The sequence below is a fragment of the Bufo bufo genome, chromosome 2 (assembly GCF_905171765.1).
Source record: "Bufo bufo chromosome 2, aBufBuf1.1, whole genome shotgun sequence".
Taxonomy (NCBI): Eukaryota; Metazoa; Chordata; class Amphibia; order Anura; family Bufonidae; genus Bufo; species Bufo bufo.
Window position 1 is genome coordinate 511,791,435 of NC_053390.1, and position 15,242 is coordinate 511,806,676.

The window sequence follows — 15,242 nt, forward strand, 5'->3', positions numbered from 1 at the left end:
GTTTGCAACATCTGCTCTACTAGCACTTCAGTAATATTAATACTGTGTCCTTTGCTCAAAACAGCATAGAAATCTACTGGTGTTAGCTCTCGTGGTATTGTTCCCATTCTGTTGCATTTTACAACATGAAATTTAAAATTATTTTTTGGGGGGATTGAACCCATTTAATTTTAAAGAGGTTGTCTCATCGTGGACAATGAGGGCATATCGCTCGGATATGCCCCCATTGTCCTATAGGTGCGGGGCCCGCACCTATATCGAGAACAGAGCCCCACAAGTGAAGGAGGATGCACTGCGCATACGCAGCCACCCTCCATTCATTTTCTATGGGGCCGGCGAAAATAGCAGAGTGCTGGCTCGGCTATTTCTGTCAGCTCCATAAAAATGAATGGGAGCAGGGGCCGCGCAGGAGCCGGCTTGGTGGTGGCCAGACTGGAGTCCTCCAGCCACCACATTGCCACCACATCTCTGTATAGGTGCGGGTCCCAGAGGTGGGACTTGCACTTGTAAGACAATAGGGGCATATTCTAGCGATATGCCCCCATTGTCTATGTTGAGACAACACCTTTAATCCCTACCACTTTAACCACTTCACATCTGGGTCATTTGCCCCCTTCCTTACCAGGCCTAATTTAGCAAATCTGACATATCTCACTTTAGGTGGTAAAACGCTTTTACTTATCCAAGCCATTCAGAGATTGTTTTCTCGTGACACATTGTACTTCATGCTAGTCATAAATTTGAGTCAATATATTTCACCTTTATTTATGAAAAAATCCCAAATTTACCAAAAAATTTAGAAAAATTAGCAATTTTCTAAATTTCAACTTCTCTGCTTTTAAAACAGAAAGTGATACCTCATAAAATATTTATTACTTAACATTCCCCATATGTCTACTTTATGTTGGCATCAATTTGGAAATGTCATTTTTTTTTTTTTAGGGCATTAGAAGGCTTGGAAGTTTAGAAGCAATTCTTAAAATTTTTAAGAAAATTGCCAAAACCCACTTTTTAAGGACCAGTTCAGGTCTGAAGTCACTTTGTGGGGTCTACATAGTGAATACCCCCATAAATGACCCCATTGTAGAAACTACACCCCTCAAGTTACTTAAAACCGATTTTAGAAACTTTGTTAACCCTTTAGGCGTTCCACAAGAATTAAAGAAAAATGGAGATCAAATTTAAAAATTTCACTTTTTTGGCAGATTTTCCATTTTAATCCAATTTTTTCTTTAACACATGGATGGTTAACAGCCAAACAAAACTCTATATTTATTACCCAGATTCTGCGGTTTACAGAAACACCCCACATGTGGTCCTAAACTGCTGTATGGGCACACGGCAGGGTGCAGAAGAAAAGGAGCGCCACATGTTTTTTAGATGCCATGTCCCATTTGAAGCCCCCCTGATGCACCCTTACAGTAGAAACTTCCAAGAAGTGACCCCATTTTGGAAACTAGGGGATAAGATGCCAGTTTTATTGGTACTATTTTTGGGTACATATGATTTTTTGATCATTCATTATAAAACTTTTATGGGGCAAGGTGACCAAAAAATTGGTTGTTTTAGCACAGTTTTTATTTATTTTTACAGCGTTCACCTGAGGGGTTCGGTCAAGTGACATTTTTATAGAGCAGATAGTTACGGACGTGGCGATACCTAATATGTATACTTTTTCTTATTTATTTAAGTTTTACACAATAATAGCATTTTTGAAACAAAAAAATTATGTTTTAATGTGTCCATGTTCTGGAGATTTTTTTATGTAGGGGTTCATTTTTTGTGGGATGAGGTGGCGGTTTTATTGGTACCATTTTGTGGGACATACGTGTTTTTGATCACTTGGTGTTGCACTTTTTGTGATGCGAGGTGACAAAAATTCCTTTTTTTGACTTTTTTTTCTATTCTTTTTTTTGTACAGTGTTCACCCGAGGGGTTAGGTCATGTGATATTTTTATAGAGCTGATTGTTACGGATGCGGCGATACCTAATATGTATATAAATGATGTTTTAGTGTCTTCATGTTCTGAGACCTATAGTTATTTAATTTTTTGAGCGATTTTCTTATGTAGGGGCTCATTTTTTGCGGGATGAGGTGACGGTTTTATTGGTACCATTTTGTGGGACATAAGCCTTTTTGATCACTTGGTGTTGCACTTTTTGAGATGTAAGGTGACAAAAATGACTTTTTTTTTTTTTTTTTTTTAATGGTGCTTATCGGACTGGGTAGATCATGTGATATATTTATAGAGCCGGCCATCACAGACGCGGCAATACCAAATATGTCTATTTATTTTATTTTTTTATTTTTTATTTTTTGTTTTTTATTCCTTACTTGGGGAATTATTTTTTTACATGACCTCTGGGGGACATTTAACTTCACTTTTTTTTTTTTTTTTCACTGTTGATTTCTCCTGTAACTGGGGCTGACATAGTAGCACCAGTTACAGAAGAAATACACCCCCCCAGAGAGGCTGTACAGCGCAATACAGCGCTGGACAGCCTCAGTGCAGGGCTGATTGAGGTCTGTGAAAGACCTCACAGCTCCTGCACTCACACTCATGTGACCGCCGGGCCGGAACAGGAAGCGCTTAGCGCTTCCTGCACTGTATACACAGCGCTCGGTGAGCACTGTGTATAGAGCGATCTAGAAGGCAGGGACACCTGGGCACTGTCCCTGCCTTCTCTAAGGGTTGCCCTGCTGTCACTGACAGCGGGCAACCCGATCTGCAGCTGCACGATTAGCGTGCAGCTGCAGTTTCTTAATGGACGTTCTGGAACGTCCATTCAGAAATAGAGAACCACCTCCCGGACGTTTATAGTCTATGGGCGGACGGGAGGTGGTTAAAGATGCAAGATATTTTATACTGTCCCATAAACAAAAATGAACACAATTAAAAAAGTTAATGAGCATAAATTTTTACCCCCTGAATGCTTGCTGCAAGTACAGAGGCAAGTCTCTTGGAGTATGTCTCTTAGCTTAGCACATGTAGACCCTGGGATTTATGCCCATTTTTCCAGGCAAAACTTCTCCAACTCTTTCAAGTTAGATGTGTGGTGTTCAGGTATAGCAGTCTTCAAGTCACACCGCAGGTTCTCAATCATATTGAGGTCTGGACTTGTTTCCTCCTAGAACACTCCATGATAACTTTAGAAGTATGTTTAGGGTCATTGTCCTGCTGTGAAGTGAACTTCTATTCCTGTTTCAAATCTCTGGCAGACTGAGACAGGTTTTCCTGAAGAACTGCCCTGTATGTGTTGCCATCTGTCTTGATATGGCAGCAGTCTATGCCTACTGCTGCTCCACTTCCTCCACCAAGCGTTTCCACTGCTCTGCTCACTCGCTCCCAGGCTCGGTTTCTCCAGTCCCACTGGCGTCCTTCTTATCTTGTTCGACAGGTCGCCAAGATCCAGTGCTAATCCTGCTTCTTGACGAAATTTCCTCTCACTGCCTGTAGGGTACATGCACGCACTTCCTTTGGCTCTTAAAGGGCCAGCACCTACACACCTTAATTCAGGGCTCGACAAATCCCAGGCGCCAGGTCGCCATGGCGACCAGGAATGTAGTCCTGGCGCTTGGGTATTTGTCAGCCCGTTTTCAAAGGTGCCCGGGCGATGGGTGCGGAGCTGCCGTTCTGTCCGGAGGCAGCACCGTGTGAAGCAGCTCCGTCACAGCACACAATAGCAGAGACGCTGGCAGCAGGGAGGGGAGGGGCTCGGGAGGAGTGTAATCTGATCCTAGAGTGGAAGCTGCTTCTGACAGCCCCTCCCCTCCCCGCCCACCAACCAATCAGAGCTGAGGCAAGGTAAGCACTAGCAGCTCTGAGTCACTGACACAAGTACAGGGAGTCTAAGTAAGAAAGAATCGAATGAGTCTCAGGTTAAAAGAATCTAAAGATCCGACTTAGTTAGTGACTCATTCGATTCTTTGAGTTAAAAGAACAGGTTACACTGAGGCTGTGCTGATGCTTTTGCAGCAGTGATAAGACAGTGACAGGACACAGTTTAGATTACAGTGTGAATTAACCCTTTAGGATCAAATTGGCTTCTCAAGGAGATCTATATGTTAAAGGCATCCCTTCTTCTGTCTCATTCAGTAGCTATAGAACTAAGGCTACTTTCACACTTGCGGCAGGATGGATCCGGCAGGCGGTTCACCCTGTCAGATCCGTCCTTCCGCTGTTTCGCCGGACCGCAGCTCTGTCCCCATTGACTATAATGGGGGCAGAGCTCTGGCGCAGCACGGCAGTGCATGGTAAAAGTACTGCATGTCCAACTTTTTAGTCCGGCGGCCTCTCACCGCGAACTGCCATGCTGCGCCGGAGCTCCACCCCCGTCCCCATTATAGTCAATAGGGTCCGGGGACGGAGCGGCGGTATATGTAACATGGTATACAGCATTATTGGGGGGGCTCTATGGAAAAGTGGGGGGGGAGCACTATGGGGGCACCTACTGGGGGCTTTATGACGCGGCTCCGCCTGGCTCCTAACTTTTTTAGCTGGCTCCTAGATTCCAAGGAAATTTGTCAAGCCCTGCCTTAATTTTTGTCCAGCAAATGGGGTACTTAAAGGGTTTGTGCTCAGGATAGGTCATCAGCATCAGACCGGCATGGGTCTGACTCCTGGCTCCCTCACGATTATGTGAGTGCTGCTTCCTCCTCAAAGTTTATCTGCGCCTTGTCTCCCTTGTCTTGGTGGTGCAGTGTAATTACAACTGCTCTATCCCATTGAAGTAAAATTACACTGCACTGGCAATACAAAGGAGACTGCACGCAGGTAAACTTTGAAGGGGAAACATTGCTCACACGAGCACCACCACCCTTTCAAACAGCAGACCGGCAGGAGTGCTGGTAGTCGGACCATCGCCAAACTAATATTTATGACATTCCCTGTGAATAGGTCATCAGTATTACTCCACTGCACAACTGCTTTAACCCCTTCCCCTGTATGCATTTTTGACCTTATTGACCAAGCAAATTTTTTCATTTCTTTTTTATCATCGTATTCCAAGAGCTACAACTTTTTTTATTTTTCTGTTGATGTATGAAGGCTTTTTTTTTTGAAGGACAAGTTGTAGTTTTTAATGGCACTATTTTGGGATACACATAATTTACTGATTAACTTTTATTAACTCTTTCTGGGGTGGATGAGAAAAGACAGCAATACTGACACAAATTTTTTACCTTCTAAATTGCACAGCGTTAATTTTTTTTATATAAACAACACGTAGTTTTCTAATATTTTACTACTTTTGCACAAACAATTCATTGGTATCATTTTGGGGTACATAAAACTTTTTGGTCACTTTTTATTTCTTTATTTATTTTTTTGACAAATAAAAAAAAATGCAATTTTGGCATTTTTACACAATTTACAGTATGGATTAATTACATAATAATTGTGAAGTGTGGATCGTTATGGGTGTGGCGATACCAAATATGTGGGGATTTAATTTTTGCAAATTTTTGTTCCATTTGAAAAGCTTTTTTTTTTCAGTGGAAAAAAAGCTTATTTTGGAACTTGGAATTTTTTTTTATAACTTTTTTTTTAACAGTTTAGTAGTCCCACAAGGGGACTTTAATAGACAATCTTTTGATCGCTTCTATAATACATTTGTATTGCTAATGCAGTACAAATGTATTATAGTGTCAGTACTATACTACCAGAGAGGAACAGCTTGCTAGGAATATACTGCTGGCAGGCCTGGGCCTTCATTAGGTCCTCAGCTGCCATGCAAAGACATCAGCACCCTGCCATTTAATTAGTTGGGTCCTGATGGGAAACAGTAAGCTATTGACCATGGCATCTAAGGGACTGCCCAGATCGATATAGAGACCCATGCAGCGATTATTCTAGGCTGCCGTAAAAAAAGCTGCGGCCTAGAATAAAACCCATTAATGACTGCCCTAAAAACATATATTGGCATATATGGGAATGTGCCTGAGCAATAGGTTCTAGTTCGGTAGTAACCTGCTAAGGTGTGCTGTTTCTACCTTCATCTGCCCCTGTACCGATTTCTGATTGATTTTGCCCTTCGGTACCTAACCTGTGCCTGATCTCCATTTTGACCCTGAGCTGTCCTTCCTGACATCAGATTGTTTATTAGATCGCACAAACTCTGCCTGCCCGGATTACAGTTTTGCCTGATCCTCAGTGCTCCGCACGAATATAGTCAGTCATTTGACCCATTTTAATTCTAGATTGCAATGCAACAAAAATAGAAAAAAACACTAAGGCCCCTTTCACATGGGCGAGAATTATGTATCAGTATTGCACCCGCACTGAATCCGGACCTATTCACTTCAATGGGGCTGTTCAGATGAGCAGTGATTTTCACGCATCACTTGTGCGTTGCGTGAAAATCGCAGCATGTTCTATATTCTGCGTTTTTCACGCAACGCAGGCCCCATAGAAATGAATGGGGATGCGTGAAAATCGCAAGCATCCGTAAGCGAATGCAATGCGATTTTCACGCAAGCGAATGCAATGCAATTTTCACGCATGGTTGCTAAGGAGACGAGGGATTAGTTACCCAGGACCCCATTTACTTTATTATTTTCCATTATAACATGGTTATAATGGAAAATAATAGCATTCTTTAATTTAGAATGCGAAGTAAAAGGTCCATTGTGGGGTAAAAAAAATAAAATTATGTAACTCACCTCATCCACTTGATTGCGCAGCCGGGCTTGTCTTTTTTCTTCTTCTTCTTCTTCTTGCAGGACCTGGCTGGAAAAGGACCTGGCTGGAAAAGGACCTATCTTCATTCAGCAGGACCTTTGGTGACATCACGTGGTGAGCGTGATTACGTCACCAAAGGTCCTTTTGCAGGTCCTGAAAGAAGAAGCAAGAAGTATTAAGAATGCTATTATTTTCCATTATAACCATGTTATTAGGGAAAATAATAAAATATACAGAACACCTAGCCCAAACCCGAACTTCAGTGAAGAAGTTCGAGTTTGGGTACCACAGTCAGTTTTTTTTATCACGTGCGTGCAAAATGCATTGCACCCGCACGATAAAAACTGAACATCTGAATGCAATCGCAGTCCAAACTGACTGCAATTGCGTTCCTACTTGCACAATGTTCCCTGATTGCAGACACAACGCATCCGGACCTAATCCAGACACGCTCGTCTGCAAGGGGCCTAAGGGGAATTAATACTTTTGTAAGGTACTTTCACCTGTCATTATTTAATGGAATTAATAAATCTTCAGTGGATAGGTAAACGTTTTTGCACTTCTATAGTACTACTCAAAGGCTACTGGAGTATTGGTGACAGCTGGACCATGGTCCTTTTTGTAGAAAGCTGTCAGCCTTTAACCACCTCAGCCCCCAGTGCTTAAACACCCTGAAAGACCAGGCCACTTTTTACACTTCTGACCTACACTACTTTCACCGTTTATTGCTCGGTCATGCAACTTACCACCCAAATGAATTTTACCTCCTTTTCTTCTCACTAATAGAGCTTTCATTTGGTGGTATTTCATTGCTGCTGACATTTTTACTTTTTTTGTTATTAATCGAAATTTAACGACTTTTTTGCAAAAAAATGACATTTTTCACTTTCAGTTGTAAAATTTTGCAAAAAAAACGAGATCCATATAAAAATTTTGCTCTAAATTTATTGTTCTACATGTCTTTGATAAAAAAAAAATGTTTGGGTAAAAAAAAAATGGTTTGGGTAAAAGTTATAGCGTGAATTTCCGCTTTTTGAAGCAGCACTGACTTTCTGAGCACCTGTCATGTTTCCTGAGGTTCTACAATGCCCAGACAGTACAAATACCCCACAAATGACCCCATTTCGGAAAGTAGACACCCTAAGGTATTCGCTGATGGGCATAGTGAGTTCATAGAACTTTTTATTTTTTGTCACAAGTTAGCGGAAAATGATGATTTTTTATTTTTTATTTTTTTCTTACAAAGTCTCATATTCCACTAACTTGTGACAAAAAATAAAAAGTTCTATGAACTCACTATGCCCATCACGAAATACCTTGGGGTCTCTTCTTTCCAAAATGGGGTCACTTGTGGGGTAGTTATACTGCCCTGGCATTCTAGGGGCCCAAATGTGTGGTAAGGAGTTTGAAATCAAATTCTGTAAAAAATGACCAGTGAAATCCGAAAGGTGCTCTTTGGAATATGGGCCCCTTTGCCCACCTAAGCTGCAAAAAAGTGTCACACATCTGGTATCTCTGTATTCAGGAGAAGTTGGGGAATGTGTTTTGGGGTGTCTTTTTACATATACCCATGCTGGGTGAGATAAATATCTTGGTCAAATGCCAACTTTGTATAAAAAAAAATGGGAAAAGTTGTCTTTTGCCAAGATATTTCTCTCACCCAGCATGGGTATATGTAAAATGACACCCCAAAACACATTCCCCAACTTCTCCTGAATACGGAGATACCAGATGTGTGACACTTTTTTGCAGCCTAGGTGGGCAAAGGGGCCCATATTCCAAAGAGCACCTTTCGGATTTCACTGGTCATTTTTTACAGAATTTGATTTCAAACTCCTTACCACACATTTGGGCCCCTAGAATGCCAGGGCAGTATAACTACCCCACAAGTGACCCCATTTTGGAAAGAAGAGACCCCAAGGTATTCGCTGATGGGCATAGTGAGTTCATGGAAGTTTTTATTTTTTGTCACAAGTTAGTGGAATATGAGACTTTGTATGAAAAAAAAAAAAAAAATCATCATTTTCCACTAACTTGTGACAAAAAATAAAAAATTCTAGGAACTTGCCATGCCCCTCACAGAATACCTTGGGGTGTCTTCTTTGCAAAATGGGGTCACTTGTGGGGTAGTTATACTGCCCTGGCATTTTCCAGGGGCCCTAATGTGTGGTAAGTAGGTAAATGACCTGTGAAATCCGAAAGGTGCTCTTTGGAATGGGGGCCCCTTTGCCCACCTAGGCTGCAAAAAAGTGTCACACATGTGGTATCTCCGTATTCAGGAGAAGTTGGGGAATGTGTTTTGTGGTGTCATTTTACATATACCCATGCTGGGTGAGAGAAATATCTTGGCAAAAGACAACTTTTCCCATTTCTTTTTTATACAAAGTTGGCATTTGACCAAGATATTTATCTCACCCAGCATGGGTATATGTAAAATGACACCCCAAAACACATTCCCCAACTTCTCCTGAATACGGAGATACCACATGTGTGACACTTTTTTGCAGCCTAGGTGGGCAAAGGTGCCCAAATTCCTTTTAGGAGGGCATTCTTAGACATTTGGATACCAGACTTCTTCTCACGCTTTGGGGCCCCTAAAATGCCAGGGCAGTATAAATACCCCACATGTGACCCCATTTTGGAAAGAAGACACCCCAAGGTATTCAATGAGGGGCATGGCGAGTTCATAGAAAAAAAAATTCAATCTTTCATGGACTCAATATGCCCCTCAGCGAATACCTTGGGGTGTCTTCTTTCCAAAATTGTGTTATTTGTGGGGTTTTTGTACTGCCCTGGCATTTGAGGGTCTCCGCAATCATTACATGTATGCCCAGCATTAGGAGTTTCTGCTATTCTCCTTATATTGAGCATACAGGTAATGAGATTTTTTTTTTCCGTTCAGCCTCTGGGCTGAAAGAAAAAAATGAACGGCACAGATTTCTTCATTCGCATCGATCAAAGTGGATGAAAAAATCTCTGCCAAAAAAAGAAAAAGGAGGGGAAAGGCGTCTGCCAGGACATAGGAGCTCCGCCCAACATCCATACCCACTTAGCTCGTATGCCCTGGCAAACCAGATTTCTCCATTCACATCAATCGATGTGGATGAATAAATCATTGCCGGGATTTTTTTTTTTATATATACAAAGTGTTTGCCAAAGTATATGAACACCGCCACCTCCTCAGCTCATATGCCTCGGCAAACGTATCTTTTACTGCAGAGGAAAAATCACGTCTTACAGCGCTGCATACACCGACTTGCGTGTAATCTGACAGCAGCGCAATGCTTCTGTCCGAATGCACATCAGTGCTGCAGCTAGTCGATCGGTTGGTTCACCTGGAAGGTAAAAAAAACAAAAAAGAAAAAACCAGGCCGCAACGCAATAAATTTATTAACTTTTCAACAGAACATATTAAACTTTTTTTAACTTTTTTAACTGAACGTTAACTTTTTTACTTACCGGTATTTTTTTTTTTGTTTAGTTTTTTTTTACCTTTTATAGAACAAACCTCTCCTTCCCCATGGGACAATGTGCAAAGCGTAAATCGCCCAAAGATGTGGCGAAGTACGTTATGCACTTTATCCCAGGTGAAAGGAGAGGTTTGCAGCAGCTGTGAGTAAAAGGGCCCTAATAGCCCTGTGTGCCTGTCCTGTGAGATGCAATCCCTATTCTAGGTGTACCTGTGTTTGGTACTTCCGGAAACACTCACCAAAGCATAGGGCAGGGTGGTCAGGACAGTCAGGACAGAAATAGCGGGTGTCACGCCTTATTCCACTCCTGCTACAGACACGACATCTTTTTCGGGGTGACGGTTGGGTTGAGGTACCAGGAACGACACTGGGGAAATGTCGCTCGTGTAGACGGCTAACTACACTGGTGGATGGGGCCACGGAACCTCCTGGATACAGGAGGTTCTCGATGATCTCTTCCTGGAATTTGAGGAAGGATCGTGTTCTCCCAGCCTTACTGTAGAGAACAAAACTATTATACAGCGCCAATTGAATTAAATATACAGACACCTTCTTATACCAGCGTCTGGTTCTGCGGGAAACTAAATACGGAGACAACATCTGGTCATTGAAGTCCACCCCTCCCATGAGCGCATTATAGTCGTGGACACAGAGGGGCTTTTCAATGACACGGGTTGCTCGCTCAATTTGGATTGTCGTGTCTGCGTGAATGGAGGAGAGCATGTAAACGTCACGCTTGTCTCTCCATTTCACCGCGAGCAGTTCTTCGTTACACAAGGCAGCCCTCTCCCCCCTTGCAAGACGGGTGGTTACAAGCCGTTGGGGGAAGCCCACGCGACTAGTTCACGCGGTGCCACAGGCGCAAATCCTTTCTAGAAACAAATGCCTAAAGAGGGCCACACTTGTGTAGAAATTGTCCACATAAAGATGGTACCCCTTGCCGAATAAGGGTGACACCAAGTCCCAGACTGTCTTCCCACTGCTCCCCAGGTAGTCAGGGCAACCGACCGGCTCCAGGGTCTGATCTTTTCCCTCATAGATCCGAAATTTGTGGGTATAGCCTGTGGCCCTTTCACAGAGCTTACACAATTTGACCCCATACCGGGCACGCTTGCTTGGGATGTATTGTTTGAAGCCAAGGCGCCCGGTAAAATGTATTAGGGACTCGTCTACGCAGATGTTTTGCTCGGGGGTATACAAATCTGCAAATTTCTGGTTGAAATGGTCTATGAGGGGCTGAATTCTGTGGAGCCGGTCAAAAGCTGGGTGGCCTCTGGGACAGGAGGTGGTGTTGTCGCTAAAATGCAGGAAACGGAGGATGGCCTCAAATCGTGCCCTGGACATAGCAGCAGAGAACATGGGCATGTGATGAATCGGGTTCGTGGACCAATATGACCGCAATTCATGCTTTTTAGTTAGACCCATGTTGAGGAGAAGGCCCAAAAAAATTTTAAGTTCGGAAACTTGGACTGGTTTCCACCGGAAAGGCTGGGCATAAAAGCTTCCCGGGTTGGCGGATATAAATTGTGTGGCATACCGGTTTGTCTCTGCCACGACTAAGTCCAAGAGCTCCGCAGTCAAGAACAGCTCAAAAAATCCCAGGGCCGAACCGATTTGAGCCGTCTCAACCCGAACTCCAGACTGGGCGGTGAAAGGGGGAACTAATGGTGCGGCTGAAGTTGGTGACTGCCAATCAGGGTTTGCCAGCACCTCAGGGATTCTAGGGGCTCTACGGGCCTGTCTGTGCGGTGGCTGCAACGGGGTAACTACTGCACGTGCCACCGTACCAGCTTCAACTGCCCTTCTGGTGCTCGCCACGTCACCATGTTGTACGGCAGTGCTGGTACTAGGTCCAGGGAGGGCTGCGCTGCTGGTGTATGCCTCACCACGTGATCCGGCAGCGACAGCCCCACTCTGCTGCTCTTGAAGCGGATCCTGCATAACCTGTGGTCTAGCGACACGGGGCCTGGTACGCCTGGTGCTATCAGGGACCTCCACCTCCTCGTCCGAACTTTGGGTCAGAGAGCCACTGCTTTCCACAGGTTCATATTCTGACCCGCTAGATTCGTCAGATGAGGGTTCCCGCTCCTCATCCGACTGGGTCAGAATCCTGTAGGCCTCTTCAGAAGAATACCCCGTTTGACATTTTGGACTACTAAATTTAGGGGTATTCCCTGAGACTACCCAAGAAAAAAAGCAAACCTGTCTTACAAAGGGGAGGCTAGCGAAGTACCGGAGGCCGCTGCGGTTGATAAAAAATATCAAAACGGATTTTTTTATCGCCGCAGTGCGTGTAAAATGAATGTGCAGTGATCAAAAAAAATATATATTTTTTGTCACTGCGGTGGGGCGGGCGTGGGTAAATGCACGTGTGGGCGACCGATCAGGCCTGATCGGGCAAACACTGCGTTTTGGGTGGAGGGCGAGCTAAGGTGACACTAATACTATTATAGATCTGACCGTGATCAGTTTTGATCACTTACAGATACTATAAAAGTACAAATGCTGATTAGCGATACGCTAAACAGCGAATAAGTGACTGCGGTGGGCTGGGCGCTAACTCACGCTAAACTACCTAACCAAGGGGCCTAAACTATCCCTAAAACCTAACAGCCAATACTAGTGGGAAAAAAAAGTGACAGTTTACACTGATCACTTTTTTTCCTTTCACTAGTGATTGACAGGGGCGATCAAAGGGGTGATCAAAGGGTTAATTGGGGTGCAGGGGGGTGATCTGGGGCTAAGGTGTAGTGTTTGGTGTACTCACAGTTCAGTCTGCTCCTCTGCTGGATCCAACCGACGAAAAGGACCAGCAGAGCAGCAGACAAGCCATATAACAGATCATATTTCCTAATATGATCTGTTATATGACTTGTGATTGGATTTTTTGAAAATCGCCAGCCTGCCAGCCAATGATCGTTGCTGGCAGGCTGGTGACGAACTTGTTCTTTAAATTTTGCCGGCCCGCGATGCGCATGCGCGGGCCGGCTTTGAGCGAAATCTCGCGTCTCGCGAGATGACGCGTATATGCGGGATTGTGCGCAGCGCTGCCACCTCCGGAACGCGAATCTGCGTTAGGCGGTCCGGAGGTGGTTAAAGGGGACCTGTCACCATGAAAATGCAGTGCCATCTTGCAGGCATCATAGAGCTGGAAGAGCTGAGCAGATTCATATACGATACTGTGCAAAAGTTAATTTTTTATCAATTAGCAAAAGACAGACTCTATGATGTTGAGATTAGGGCTCTTAGGGGGCCATGTCATCACTTTCAGACTCCTTCTCCTTTAGGGCTCATGCACACGACCATTGTTTTAGTCAGCATCAGATCCACAATTTTTGCAAAAGATGTGGAAAATCCACAGTGTGCTGTCCGCATCCGTAAGTCTCTTCTGCGGCACCGAAAAAAAAATAGAGCATGTCCTATTCTTATCTGTATTACGGACAAGAATAGGACGTTTCTATTATGGGCCGAACGTTTTGTTCCGCAAAATGTGGAACGCACACAGTTGGTATCCGTGTTTTGCGGACCACAAAAACGGCTATGGCCGTGTGCATGAGCCCTTACACTCTTAGGCCTCATGCACACGACCGTTGTGTGCACCCGTGGCCGCTGTGCCGTTTTCCTTTTTTTTTCGCGGACCCATTGACTTTCAATGGGTCCGTGGAAAAAACGGAAAATGCACCGTTTGGCAGCCGCATCCGTGAGCCGTGTTTCCTGGCCGTGAAAAAAATATGACCTGTCCTATTTTTTTCACGGCCAACGGTTCACGGACCCATTCAAGTCAATGGGTCCGTGAAAGAACATGGATGCACACAAGATTGGCATCCGTGTCCGTGATCCGTGGCCGTAGGTTAGTTTTTATACAGACGGATCCGAAGATCCGTCTGCATAAAAGCTTTTTCAAAGCTGAGTTTTCACTTCGTGAAAACTCAGAACCGACAGTATATTCTAACACAGAAGCGTTCCCATGGTGATGGGGACGCTTCTAGTTAGAATACACTACAAACTGTGTACAAGACTGCCCCCTGCTGCCTGGCAGCACCCGATCTCTTACAGGGGGCCGTGATCAGCACAATTAACCCCTTCAGGTGCGGCACCTGAAGGGGTTAATTGTGCTGATCACGGCCCCCTGTAAGAGATCAGGGCTGCCAGGCAGCAGGGGGCAGACCCTCCCCCCCCCCCCCCCCCCCTCCCCAGTTTGAATATCATTGGTGGCCAGTGCGGCCCCCCCCCCTCCCTCTATTGTAATAATTCGTTGGTGGCACAGTGTGCGCCCCCCCCCCTCCCTCCCGCTATTGTAATAATTCGTTGGTGGCACAGTGTGCCCCCCCCCCCCCCCTCCCGCTATTGTAATAATTCGTTGGTGGCACAGTGTGCGCCCCCCATCGGCCCCCCCTCCCTCTATAGCATTAACAACATTGGTGGCCAGTGTGCGGCCTCCCATCTCTCTCCCCCCATCATTGGTGGCAGCGGAGTTCCGATCGGAGTCCCAGTTTAATCGCTGGGGCTCCGATCGGTAACCATGGCAACCGGGACGCTCCTACAGTCCTGGTTGCCATGGTTACTTAGCAACAGTAGAAGATTCATACTTACCTGCTCCAGGCTGCTGCTGCGATGTTCGTGTCCGGCCGGGAGCTCCACCTACTGGTAAGTGACAGGTCTGTGCGGCGCATTGCTAAATGAACTGTCACTTACTAGTAGGAGGAGCTCCCGGCCGGACACGAACCCCGCAGCTCCCAGGTAAGTATGAATCTTTACTATTGTACTATTGCTAGTAACCCGCTGCCACCAATGATCGGGGGGGGGGGGGAAGATGGGAGGCCGCACACTAGCCACCAATGTTGTTAATGCTATAGAGGGAGGGGGGGCCAATGGGGGGCGCACACTGTGCCACCAACGATTTATTACAATAGAGGGAGGAAGGGGGGGGGGGGGGCACACTGTGCCACCAACGAATTATTACAATAGAGGGAGGGGGGGGGGGGCCGCACTGGCCACCAATGATATTCAAACTGGGGAGGGGGGGGTCTGCCGCCTGGCAGCCCTGATCTCTTACAGGGGGATATGATAGTACAATTAACCCCTTCAGGTG

General features: G+C 45.0%; 1 protein-coding gene across 2 annotated transcripts in view; it reads left to right on the plus strand.

Annotated features, from left to right (window-relative positions):
* WRN (WRN RecQ like helicase) overlaps nucleotides 1–15,242 on the plus strand; it is a 230,960-nt gene that overhangs the window by 187,611 nt on the left and 28,107 nt on the right. The gene's annotated exons all lie outside the window — the stretch shown is intronic.